Raw genomic sequence first — 13,529 nt, 5'->3', positions numbered from 1 at the left:
TGAGCCTTCTCTCCTCGACCCCAAATCACAATTCCTAACAAACAGAGCTGCTGCTTCTCCACGTTGCAGATGCCGTCTGGCTAGGAAACTACTGGGGGACCTTAGATTTTTTTAACACCCAATTAAATTGGTGTAATTGGATAGAATTGCAACTTCTTTGCCTCCAGCTGTGAATCATAATCTGTTTCACACCCGAGTGTTGTTTGACATGATGTTTAGTACTTTTCCCGGAGTTGTGGAGATGGGGTAGAAGGAGAGAGAGCTCTTTCCCATTTTTCGATGTGTAGACAATTTTTCCTTGACTTGAAGGGGTCACTGGCAGTCGGACAACTATGGTTAACCTCCTGTGGGCTAAGACTCTACTTTGATCCCAAGGTTTTAGCATCCAACTCTCTCTGGGGCCAGCTGTTTAAAATGTCTAGGCAACAAGGAAACAGTCTGATCAGGAAAGAACAGTTGGTCAAGCTTGAGACTCAGCTCACAGAATTTTGTTGAAGGCTCATCTGGCCCATTTCCCAAGGCTGTGGGAATGACAAGGAGATCATACTACTGTGTCAAATTCTGATCAGTTTTAAAAACATGAACCCGATATACTTTTTGTGGTTTGGAAGATAATTAGGGGAGACAAAATAAGCTTGAAGTACTCTCTTCTTAGACACTTAATGATTTTATCAGAGCTCTACAATTAAATAACAGGATACATAGGAAGGAGTATTTTGGGCCTCAGCCCATTTCTATTATCTGGACCCTTTTCCTCCTTTGAAACACTCCTGTGCTTAGAACATAGTCTTTTTCATAGGAGGTGTTTAATGCATATTTACATATATTAAGTATGTGGAACCTGTACTTGTTTCTGACTTTGGCAATAGCCAGAATTTTTAGAAAAGATTTGTATGTTGGATCAATGGTTCTCACATTTGCATGTTCACCAGAATCACCTATGGGCATGTTAACCTCCATATTGTGGGACCTCACTTCTGATTCAGTAGGTCCAGGAATTTGCACCTCCAACAAGTTCTCAGGTGATGCTGTTGCTGCTGGTCAGGAGACAACGACTGTGTTAGATTTTGAAGGTTTCTTAAGAAGCATCTAATCAGAGTGTTACATTCCACAGCCAGTTCTCCACTTCCCTCTTTTCCTGGACAGACATCGCCACTAAATCCCTCCCCTCTTTCCTCATGGGTTCTGACTCGCCTCGGATCCTTGCAATACTGCAGTTTAGTAGGACCTGTTCCTCAAAGTGCTCCATGCACAGTAGCATTGGCATCACCTGGGAGATTGACAGAAATGTGGAATCTCAAGCCCAACCCCAGAATCTGCATTTAACAAGATCCCTGGATCACCTCTATACACAATAAAGTTTAGGAAGCATGGGTCTCGGCAACCAGAGTTACATTGGAGTTGGAACCTATCTGTTTAATATAGTCCACTCATTTCATCTTAGAAATGAGAAAACAAAAGCCCACCGAAATCAAGAAATCTAAGCAGCAGATTTTCCTGTGCTTGTTAAAGCATTAACTTACTCAAGGTGTTAGCTGATGATCTTAAAAATGTCACACCAATCCCAAACCCCACCACCTCTAGTTTTGTCATTGCATTTTTTCCTTTTGTTAACCATGTATTCTTTTTTAAAAATCTTTACTGTTAAAAGTATTACATATGTCCCCCTGTCCCCCATTGACCTCTCCCAGCCCACCCCCACCCCTAATACCAGGCCTTCACCACCCCATTATCTATGTTCATGGGTTATGCATATATGCATTTAAGTTCATTGGTTGATCTCTTCCCACCCACCCACCATCCCCTGTCTTCTCTCTGAGGTTTGATAGTCTGTTTGATGCTTCTATGTCTCTGGCTCTATTTTTGTTCATCATTTTATGATGTTCATTAGATTCCACATATGAGTGAGATCATGTGATACTTATCTTTCTCTGAGTAGCTTATTTCGCTTAGCATAATGCTCTCCAGGTCCATCCATGTTGCAAATGGTAAGAATTCTTTTTTATAGCTGCATAGTATTCCATTGTGTAGATGTATCAGTTTTTTAATCCACTCATCTGCTGATGGGCACTTAGGCTGTTTCTAAATCTTAGCTATTATAAACTGTGCTGCTGTGAACATAGGGATGCATATGTTCTTTCTGATGGGCGTTTCTGTTTTCTTAGGATATATTCCTAGAAGTGGGATCACTGGGTCAAGTGGGAGTCCCATTTTTAATTTTTTGAGGAAACTCTATACTGTTTTCCACAGAGGCTGCACCAGTCTGTATTTCCATCAGCAGTGTAGGAGGGTTCCCTTTTCTCCTCATCCTTGCCAACACTTGTTTGTTGATTTGTTAATGATAGCCATTCTGACAGGTGTGAGATGGTACCTCATTGTTGTTTTGATTTGCATCTCTCAGGTGACCAGTGACTTTAAGCATTCTTTCATATGTCTCTTGGCCTTCTGTATGTCCTCTTTTAAAAAGTGTCTATTTAGGTTCTTTGCCCATGTTTTGATTGGAATGTTTGTCTTCCTGTTGTTAAGTTGTATGAGTTCCCTATAAATTTTAGAGATTAACCCCTTATCAGATGGATCATAGGCCAATATGTTCTCCCATGTAGTGGGCTCTCTTGTTATTTTGTTGATGGTCTCCTTTGCTGTGCAGCTTTTAATTTTGATGTGGTCCCATTAAAAGGGTCTTAAAAATGGAAAAGTCTGGACTTAAAGATGCCCTAATGATTGACTGGCAAGCAGAAGGGTCAAGACAAACACTACTTTCACCAAATGGATGCTTGAATACAGGCACTAGAAGCTACTAGTAATGGGGCTAATGTATCCCCCAATGTCTTCATCACCTAATTCCTGGCTGGAATTCTGGGCTGAGAGGGCCCGAGTCTTGACTCTACTTACTGAGGCTCTCCACAGAATGAGGCAGTAGACCTGTACTAACTAGTCGTCTAATCCCAGAGACACACTTGTGTTTCTTTTCTGAAAAGAATTCCACAAAACCAGCATTGAAGGCAGGTCCAGATAAAAGAAAATATTGCTTTAGAATGTAGCAAAAATGTTTGTACAATAGCATGCATTTGGTTAAAGGTGAGAAAGGAAAGGCTGGGAATAGACTTGAACTTAGAGCTGGAAAGGCCGATGGTGATGACCAATGCACAGGTTCTTAGTCCGAGCCAGCAGAGCCAGTCATCAAACTGAGTGGGGATGGGGCGAGGAGGATGGTCTTCTGTATCAGGGTGGGAGCAAACCTCAGGAAGAGGTGTGGGCTGGAGGGGATGTCCAGGCCTAGGAGTGGAGGCACATGTACAAGCAACCTCGATTTACTAGTACATGACTGATTTAACCTGTTCCACCACCACCCTCAATTATTAAAGAAACAAAGAGAGTAGTTCTTAACTTTCTTCTTTTATGGAGTCCTTATCAGACTGAAGTGCCCATTTGGGTCATGGCACATTTGTACAGACAATGTCAGGGTTTCACAGACCCTGAAGCCCACCCAGGGATCTCTAGGGGATCCAAAGACTCCAAACAAAGAATTCTGGATAAATGCTCAAAGCAAGTGCTTGTTCAAGGTCACACCGAGGGTTAGTGACAGAAAGGATACCAGGCCTCCTTTCTGCTTGAGGCTCTTTAGAAAATTCCAAAGTTTACCATTGAGAGGAAACTTAAGGTAATAATTAAAATTAAGGACCTTAACCTAGTTAAGCTTAAACCTCAAATAATATCTGGCCTGTGTATCTTTGAAAGTCAAATAAAAAGCAAAGGTCTAAATGGATGTGTTCAATCTATACATCTGTATGAAACACTATGTAAAAGACTGTGTTCTAGGCACCGGATAGAATAGCAAACCAGTCAGATACTGGCTCTACCCTTGGGACGTCTGTGGTCCAGCCAGGAAGACAGAAAGGGGACAAGTACTAATTATTACAAGTTGCTGCTTAATGAGAATTATAAAGGTTATCTTGAACTCTTTGGGAGCAACTGTGCTAAATAAATGATTAACTTTAATACTCGAAATAGGGGTAAACCCTCCTGTGTATGAATAATTAAAGGAGCTTCCACGATGGAAATGCAGCTAAGCTTCTAGGAGTGGCCGTCTTCGTCTGCGGCCACCGCTCCAGTGCGTCCTGCGGCGCTTTCACTCGATGCCTGCGCGCGGGTGTCTGTCTTGCCTGTGGGAGAGATGAGCCCTTTGGAACCACAGCCAGACTCTCTGGTCCAATCAGCCTGTAAATATTTACAGTATTCACGGCACTCCCTCCTCGTATCAAATGCCGGGGAGCAACAGAAAAACGAATGAACTCAAGCCGACCCCATGTTACGCCACGATAAATATTTAGACGGTGCCTTTGGGGGGGCTGGGTATAGAGCTGTGGGGAAGTGGCTGTGGCCACCACTTTGTCCTAAAAAAGAAATAATCAACATCGCTCCGAACACCCGGAATGAAGCTGGGGGAGAATGGAACAGCCCATTTGGGGGATGAGGAATGCTCGTGTTCTTTTTTATTTTGGCGCTCGGAAGCAGGCTCTTCTGTGCAGGTAGCGGATTAGTGGGGAGTCTGTTCTCTTTAGCGTCCGTCAGAGACTGGAGATCTGGGGAATGGAACTGTGTCCTTTAGATTTCTCAATGTTTACTTCTCAATGTTTATTATAAACTGCTATTGGGTGTTTTTTTTTTTAAGTTTCAAGTATATGAGAAGGATCTTAGAGGAGCCCACCCCCGAGTTGGGGACCAGCTTACCATGTGAGATGATAACTCAGTAAGCTATGATAGCAGATGTCTTGGTCCAGTTAGGCTGCTGTAACAAAGTAGTACAGGGTGGGTACCTGATAAACAACAGAAATTTATTTCTCACAATTCTTGAGGCTGAAAGTTTGAGACTAGGGTGCCAGCATAGACCAGTGAGGGCCTTTTTGGGTTGCAGACTTTTCATTGCATCCTCACATGGCAAAAGGGGCTGAGGGATCGCTCTGGAATCTCTCTTATAAACCACCAGTCCCATTCATGAGTTTTCACCCTCATGATGCGAGCACCTTCCAAAGGACCTCCGTCCTAATACCCTTGCTTTGGGGTTTAGGGTTTCAACATTTCTATTTTAGGGGGACACAAACCTTGAGACCATAGCTATAAAGACCCACAACCCAAAACTTGAGTTGGGAGGTGCTTGCTGAGCCACACTAAGGAAAGGGAATTTTCTTTTTAAAACATCCAGGTGAGAGTATGGCTCTGTGCCTCCCTGCCAGGCTGCACCTGGTAATCAGAAGTGTTAGAATCTTCCTGGCATTGTTTGCTTTCTCTTTGCTCCAACCTTGGCTGCATTGGGCGTGGCTGCCCTGGGATCCTAGGCCATCCTGGGAAGCTGACCGAGGTCTCTTGACCCCTCTTTGTACCACCACTGAAGAGATCACGGTCTTCAGCCTGTTTTCCAGACAGGAATGGGGTCTGTGCTCACATCTGGTGTCTTGTCTCACATCCAGGAAGGAAATGCTGAAATAACTCAGGAAAGAGACATCTGGAATAGAGCAGAAATGCCATCTTCTGGAACATCCCTTCTCCAGATTCTTTTTTCTAGAAAAGGTACCCCAAACGATCAGAATGGAAACCCTAGGCTAGTCAAGATTGAACCCAAATTAATGCTGGTGGGGCAGGAACAGGGACAAAGGTACACATGTTGTGACCTCAACCCAGTTAGAAACCCAATTTACATGATTCATATTTAAATCGCTTCTTTCATCCAGGAACAAGGCTATTTCTTGCCAGTATTTTAAATAATTTAGTCTGATTCATTGTGATCTACACTTGGTATGTGTATAAACATACCCAATGGGTTTCGTCCTTTATTCAGATAATTAGGACATGAGAGAGGAAGTTGTTGTTTTTAATGAAAAGTTGAAATAAGTTTTAACTTTTGGGGGACTGAACCAGTTTAGAGAAAGAAGCAACCACTCTCACCAAGCTCTAAGCATAACCAGGTGGCACATGTTGGTACACACACCTGTCCATGGCTCGGGGGTGAAGGAACCACCATTTGGCCAAGATGCCTCCTTTTATATTGTGCTTTCTGTGCTGCATCTGTGTCCCCAGGGGTGGCTCTGCCATCTAGGAAACCCCATTTTCATGTCAATCTCTTGGAGACTTTAAACTGATGGTCTGTCTATTTGTAATTTTGTGCATTTAAAGTTTGCTCCCAGCTTTTCCCCGAATGGCTTGAGGAAATTTATGCCTTTTATTGGCCCAATAAAAGGAGGAAGTTAAGATTATCTGATAGAAGTATGTGTGTGTGTGGTGGGGGAGGGGGGGGCGTGGGGGCGGGTAGTCATTCCTTTGAGGAACGTGGCCTAGTAGTTTTTCCAAACGTAGGCAGTGACCTAGGCTGGACATTTTTAGCAGCAGAAGCCAAAAAGGAAGTGCTCCGGGCGACACGGTGTCTGCCTCCTTATAGCTCAGAACCTACTCATTCATTAGCATCATCTGCTGAGTGGCTGGGGATGAAAATGGAGAAGTCCACAGGCTCAGCAAGAATCCGTAGGACCAGTCTGTAGCTTGGTGGATTGTGATATGTTTTCCATTAGCACAAAAAGCCAGGGGATGATTCCTGTCCACTTCTGTCTCCTAAACCCTTTTGGTTCTGCATTTAAAACCATGTTAACTCCTCTCTCTGAGGCCAAGCTGTGACCTTGGCTGAGGACTTGTCCTCAAGATGTTGTGATTCTGGGATCCACAACTCTATCCACCTACTTGGTCAAATCAGTGAAGGTTTGTGGTCTCCTGGCCAGGCAGGTGACTCGTGGCATCTCCAACAAAGGGAAGGATTCTTTGTTTCTTTTTTTAAAAAAATTAAATTTATTGAGGTGACTAATTAATAAAATTATATAGGTCTCAAGTGCACAATTCTATGATACATGATCAGTATATAGCATTGTGTGCCCACCACCTAAATCAAATCTTCTTCATCACCATACTAGGATATTTGACCCCATTTATCCTTCACTACCCCCTTCCCTACTGTCATCTGTGTCTATGAGTTTGTGTGTCTTGTTTGTTCACTTGTTACTTTCAGTGTTATATCCCATATATTAGTGAAATTATGCAGTTCTTACCTTTTTCTGTCTTATTTCGCTTAGCATGATAGCCTCAAGATCCATTCACATTGTTGCAAATGACAGTATTTCATCTTTTCCTAGGGCTGAGTAGTATTCCATTGTGCATATGTACCACATCTTTATCCAGTCCTCTATTGAAGGGCACTTTGGTTGTTTCCACATCTTGGCCACCGTGAATAATGCTGCAATGAAATAGAGGTTCCTATATCTTTGTGAATAAATGTTCTTAAAATTTTAAGGGATACCCAGAGAGGGGTTGCTGGGTCATATGGTAACTCTATTCTTACTTTTTTGAGGACCCCATCCCCCATACTCTTTTCCATAGTGGCTGTACCAAAAGATGATTTTCTTGCCTCTAGTGGCCATTGCAAGGTGGCAATGTGTAACTCATGAGGAGTCATGCTGTTCTGGCCCAGAGGAGGTGTGCAGGGAGTCCAGCACCTTTTCTGTGATAGGGCGGGACATCACATGTAAGTCCTGGGTTGGGTGCTTGAGGAAGGGGGAGGGATCCACTGCTCAGCTGTAGTCACTGTAGATGGCAAGACCTAAGCAGTGCTTCTCAGATTTTTTTTTTTGTTTGTTTGTTTGGTTTTCAAATCGTCTGTGTCACAAAAAACAAAGAAAAGCCATGGTCCCTCTCCATATTAAAAACAAAAATAGTTATTATTGTGAAGAATTGTCATTATTACAGTAACAATTCAAGTTGAAGGCAGCTAAGCAGACCCAGACTGGGATCTTAGCTGAGCTGAATAAGGAGCATTTAACCCAACCCCTTTCTCTGGGCACAGCTCTCAGCAACAGCTACCAAAACCCTTTCCGGATCAGCAAGAATGTTATTTCAAATGATGCGGCCTCTTGACACAGGGTACATTTCTAAGACACAAATGTTTCTTGAAAAATTACATTTTCAGGGGTCTATTACCCTTTCAACAATAGTTCAGGAATCCTGAAAGCGAGGTGTTTGATCCTTTCTCTTCGAAGAACTGAGATCAGGAAATAGTCGTCATTGTCAGAGTGGGCTGCGAAGGTTGTGAAGAAGGTCATGGAGAGCAGAGGGAGGAAGGTGCTCTACAGGAGGGCGTGCTTCCTGATGCGGGATGAAAAAGGAGCCTGTTAAGGACAGCTCACCTCAGCTTCTCACCAAGACACCCTTGGAACTTTCTTCCTGCACATTTTAAAGATCTCTTTTCCTTCCAAACCAGATCTGTATTTCTGAGCAATAAGAGTCTGTACGCCATTCTGAAGTGACTCGGCGTGCTATAGATCTGGGCTCTGGTCCTCATCCTCTCACCAGCTCTCTGTGTGTCTTTGGGTAAGTTACTTAACCTCTCTGAGCCTGTTTTTCTCATCTAAAAGGAGCATTAGTTTAATTGCTAGAAACACATTGCAACTCTGGCCTTCGTTGATGCTTATATCTGGGAGGTAGCTTTTCTCCCGGCCACGTTTGTGTCTACCTCATAGTGTGAAACTCCCAGGTGGGCTAGAGATGGGTGCAACTCTCAACACAACCACTGAGCCAGCTGAGGGACATGGCTCTTACTGACACCAAACTTTAAAAATAACCTTACTGCTTTGCTGCGCTTTTAACCCTTTGAGTGCCAACCAATATCCTAGGACCTATGCTAAAATTGCCAAGGCATTTTTGCTGATTTTACAGCAGTTTAGGAAAAAATTATGAATCGCAAGTAAATGAAGTTACATATTCAAAAACTTAAGGAAACTTTTACTACATTGACATATTTAGCAGTATCATCATCACTAATAAAAGCAGACTTAGAACTGGATGCCATTTCGAAGCTTTGATAGCGCTCCCGGCACTTTTGGCGAAAGACAGGAGAAGCGCGATCGCGCTCCCCGGCACTCTAGGGGTTAAGGCCTAAATGAAAGAGCATCTTAGGTTTCTAGCTCAGCACTTGGCACCAGCCAGGCCTTGAAGAAGTTAAGTTTCTCTTTTTTCCTCTCCAATACCCATCTTCTCTCTCCAACCCCCATTCCCAGACCAGGTGCTGTAACCACTCCCTCCCCATTCCCACACAGCCCAGAGCAGGAAAGTGAGTCATGGGAAACCAAAGATGAGCCTTTGGGCCCTGTTTTCCATCTCCCACCCCCAAACTGCAGCTAACTGGCCTTTCCAAGTTCATGAGCATTGATTACTCTTCTAATGATCATGATAAAAATAATGTCTATTGAGTGTGGCAGGGTCTGTGCTGAGTACTTTAGGGGCATTCTTTTGCTTCTCACATGGTGAGGATGGTATATACCCATTTAATAGATGAGAAAACTGATGCTTAAAGAAGATTTGAGAACTTGCCCAATCAGCAGAGTAACAGTCAACACGTTGGGCGGAAGCCCAACCTCTTGATTGAACAGGTACCTCCCTACTGCCTGGTAGCATACGCCCTGCCTCAGGGGACCCTGAGCATCCTGGTGGGTTTATGTCAAAGCCATCAGCCAGGCAAAAAGGACAAGTATGCATGAGCATGCTGGGGTCGGGAGGGTGGGCAGCCAGGTGGGTAGCCAGGTGGGTGGTGTCTCTGGGCTTGGGGTGAAATTATAGCCTGGTGGCCTCCTCTTCCCCCACCTCCTTGGTTCTGAGGCTGCCAGAGAGAAGGGTGACACACCGCCAGTGGCACTGACAGTGTACACCCCAGATGGCTGCCAGGCTCTGACTGGCGTTCGGGCCATTAGTTCCAGCAGTGCCAAAGGTTGTGCACGGAGCCGGGCAGCTGGGAGAAGGGAGACAGAGGCCCGGGGTTACCCAACGGCTAACTGTGACCCCGGAAGGCTCAGCTTACACCGCTGCGTGTTTCTGCCTGGGAACGGGGAGAAGTCTGCTCTCCAGGCTGGAAGCTGTCACTCTTGTTTGTGTGTATGTTTTCTGTTTGCTGCCAGGTGCCCCCGAGCCTGTAATGTGAGGAGGGTCTGGAAATGATTGTGGCTCCTCCCTGGCTGAGAAGACTGGGAAAGGAAATGGGGAGTGAGGCCCATTGACCCCGAGGCTGGAGAGCAAGCTCCCAGTGAGGAGTGAGCAGAACTCGAGGCACCTGGGCCGGGGCCTTTCTCCTTCAGGTGTGTGTGTGTCAGGCGGGGTTCTGCCCGGAGTTTTTTGCTCTTGACATGGTCAGCTTGTCTCCAGAGGCTAGGGAAGAATTTCTCTCTCTCGGGTTGTGAGACCATCCTGGGGTGGGAATCTCACAGCAGTAGAACTTAGGGGGTAAGAGTTAATTTTGTCTAAGTGGAAGCCTAGGGCAACAGGGTCAGCTGCATGGCATGAGCAAGTTTCCAAAATGCTCTGGGCCTCAGTCTCCACATCTGTAGAATGGGGATAAAACTAGGACCTACCTTTTAGGTTCCTTGTGTACAGAGATGAGGAATGCAAAGCACTCAACACCAGCTATGACCCATAGTAGGTGCTCATTAAGTGTCATTGAGTGTTCAGAATTTTTATGGGCAGTAGAGCCTGTCCAATTTCTTAGATGTGTCTTGGGGTCATAACAATAATCCAACTTTGCAGAAATCTACTGAGCCACGCTCCCAGACCCAACATAACCTCCGTTATAAGCAGAGGTTTATTATCAAACTTTATCAGCTCTTACTGAGTTCCAGGCACAACGCAACAGTATTTGTTGCTTAAGACCTCATTCAGTCCTTACTGTAACGCTATGAGACAAGCACTATTTTATCTTCATCATCCCCAGTGCTATGGGAGGAAGCCATGTGCTCAAGGTGCCATAGCCAGGATTGGCCAGCAGAGTGCCCGAGCCCCAAGTGACCTGCCTCTCCCATCGGAGCTATGCAAACGTGAGTCACTCCTCACCTTGTCAAGTAGAGGGCTGAAGAAGATTCTAGAATGGTGGACATTTTGTCCAAGGTTACCCTCTGATTTTGGTAGAAGTCCTGAATCTCTGCAGGGGTGGCTTAACATTCCCCTTGGCCTGAAAGACAAAATGCACAAGTTTAACAGTGCTTGTGGTCACCTTGAAATCAACACAAGCGCCAAATTCTGCTCCAAAATCCACAATTCAATGCAATGGAAGGAAAATGTACAGTCTCTGTACTGGGTTGAATAGTATCCCCTCAAAAAACCCTTCTAAGAACCCTGGAGGTGACATTATTTGGAAACAGGGCCTTTTCAGATATAATCAAGTTAAGATAAGGTCCCACTGGTCAGGGTGACCCTAATCCAATAATTGGCCTTAAAAGAAGAGGAAATTTGGACCAAGTCACTGACACACAGGGAAGAGCGTGTTAGAACAGAGGCAGAGGTTGGCGTGATGCAGGTAGGAGCCCAGGGAGGCCAAGGATTTGGCAAATGCCAGCAGCTAGAAAGGGCAGGTAGAGACTCTCACCTGATGCCATCAGAGGGAGCACGGCCCTACCAGCACCTTGATTTTGGCTTCCAAGATTGTGAACAAACAAATGCCTGTTGTTTTAAGCCACCCACTTTGTGGTCATTTGTTATAGCAGCCACCAGAAACTAATACAGTCTGCTAGAAGGGAAATTGCGGGGTCACCTTGGAAACTCTTTTACCTAAGTGTGCTTGGGAGATGAAGAAACTGAGGCCCAGACTCATGCACCGTCAGTGAGCTTGGGGTAGAGCAGCTATCACACCATGGAGGGCCACTTCAGGGTGAGGACAGGTGGCACCTGGGTGTTTTCAAGTTCTCAAGGGACATACCTGGTGTTGAGTGTCACCTATATAATGAACCTTCGCCCAGCGTGGGGCTTAGGAGTCGAACGACACTGCACATCAGGCAAGCGTGCTGTGTGCCCTCTGTCCTTCTGGGGAGACACACTGGACCTGCGCTGTGTCCTGTTGCCCTCAGCATAGCACGCCCTCCCCGGGCAGAGGGAAGCCTGTGTAGAGCAGGTTGCAAACATCAGGCAGGCCGTGCAGGCTCCATTCTTCATGCTGGGGGAGGGCCCTGGCTGGGGTGGGGTAATTTACATCGTGGTTAGGTATTGGAAAGGTTTCCGTATGAAAAGAGGCTGGGACAATGGCATTGACTTGGCTCTTTTCTCTCCTACCTTGAAAATATTGAATATTCCTGAAGACTCAGCTAACGATCCTGGAAGGAAGCATTAGACATTTTGAAGAGATTTCCAATGCGCAGAAGACAGATGACATCAATAACCTTCTGAGGCCAGCTCGCGCCGCCCCCGCCCTGCCAGAAAGGGCTCCCGGCTGATTGTTCTGCCAGGGGGTCTAACTGGGAGCCAGGCAGCTGCTGGCAGACCACGATCCTACAACAACCCTCTAAAACCAGGCCCTCTGCCCATTTACGAAAATGCACTTGCAGCTCCAATTATCTGATTACCCAGGAGGGATTTGCACACACAGATAGTTGTCTCACTTGTTTTGCTTTGTAGGGGAAGGCACAACACCGGGCCCATGCCAACACAGTGTCCACTGTCTTTGGAATGATTGTATCTACTTCCTGTCTTATTTATTTACTTATAATTATTCACCTGTGTGTTATTAAATATTTTTCGTACAGGTGCACTTGGAAAATTCACTAAGTAGTTGAATCGTTGCCTTTTTAACGTTTTTATCATCTCTTCAAACTATTGTGAGTCATATTTTTTTTCAAAAAACTCAATTGAAATATAAAATTACCACTATTTTCCTCTAAATAAAGATTACAGTCAATTCAGGAATGGACCTTAAGATCAGAAACTATAATTCTGGGTTCAGATCACTGCGTGAGATGTGCAATCAGATTACCTGCTCTGAGCGTGCGGAGCAACGGGGTGGTTCCCCAGGCTTCCTTCCTGGCGTGGAGAGAGTTTGAAGAGAGGAGGTGGGCGGTGACACTCGGATGGGCTCTACCCCTCTCTTTTCTAAGTTTTTCTGCTAAAAAAAGAAAGAAAAGACAGCTGCCCTTGCTTTCAATATGGGGAAATGCAGTGCTTCCCCTGCAGACAATGGCTGGGGGAACTTCCAGAAACAGACACCACAGATAGGATGCTGCTTCCCATAGCCCGTTAGGGAAGGAGAATCAATCACCTTGACTGAACTGATGAGAATCTCCAGGAAAACAAGTATTTTAACTGGGTCTGCACCATTAATTGACTGGCTATTTGCCCAACTTGGTTTTTCCGGCCATGCACAGGTGGGTCAGCCTCTGAGTCCCCTGGGGCAGTGGTCAGCAAACTCATTAGTCAGCAGAGCCAAATATCAACAGTACAACGATTGAAATTTCTTTTGAGAGCCAAATTTTTTAAACTTAAACTATATAGGTAGGTACATTGTTATTAACTTAATTAGGGTACTCCTAAGGCTTAGGAAGAGCCACACTCAAGGGGCCAAAAAGCCAAATGTAGCTCAAGAGCCGCAGTTTGCCGACCACGGCCCTGGGGGAAAACATGAGGACGTTTCCTACGAAGGCCCTGGGTTCTCCAGCTCTCCCCACCCCATGCTCCCCACTGCCCTC

General features: G+C 45.3%; 1 long non-coding RNA gene across 1 annotated transcript; it reads right to left on the bottom strand.

The window, feature by feature from the left end:
* Positions 1–4,848: 4,848 nt before the first annotated feature.
* On the bottom strand, positions 4,849–11,869 carry LOC139021437 (uncharacterized). Its single transcript, XR_011473508.1, has 5 exons — positions 11,774–11,869; positions 10,912–11,029; positions 8,017–8,181; positions 7,092–7,276; positions 4,849–5,503 (listed from the first exon to the last, which is right to left on the bottom strand). It is a non-coding gene; the product is annotated as an uncharacterized lncRNA (long non-coding RNA).
* Between the last annotated feature and the right edge of the window lie 1,660 nt (positions 11,870–13,529).

The sequence above is a fragment of the Myotis yumanensis genome, unplaced genomic scaffold, assembly GCF_028538775.1.
Source record: "Myotis yumanensis isolate MYYU_CA2020_CCGP unplaced genomic scaffold, mMyoYum1.0.hap1 SCAF_13, whole genome shotgun sequence".
Lineage (NCBI taxonomy): Eukaryota > Metazoa > Chordata > Mammalia > Chiroptera > Vespertilionidae > Myotis > Myotis yumanensis.
This window is presented reverse-complemented; position numbering and strand designations above follow the sequence as displayed.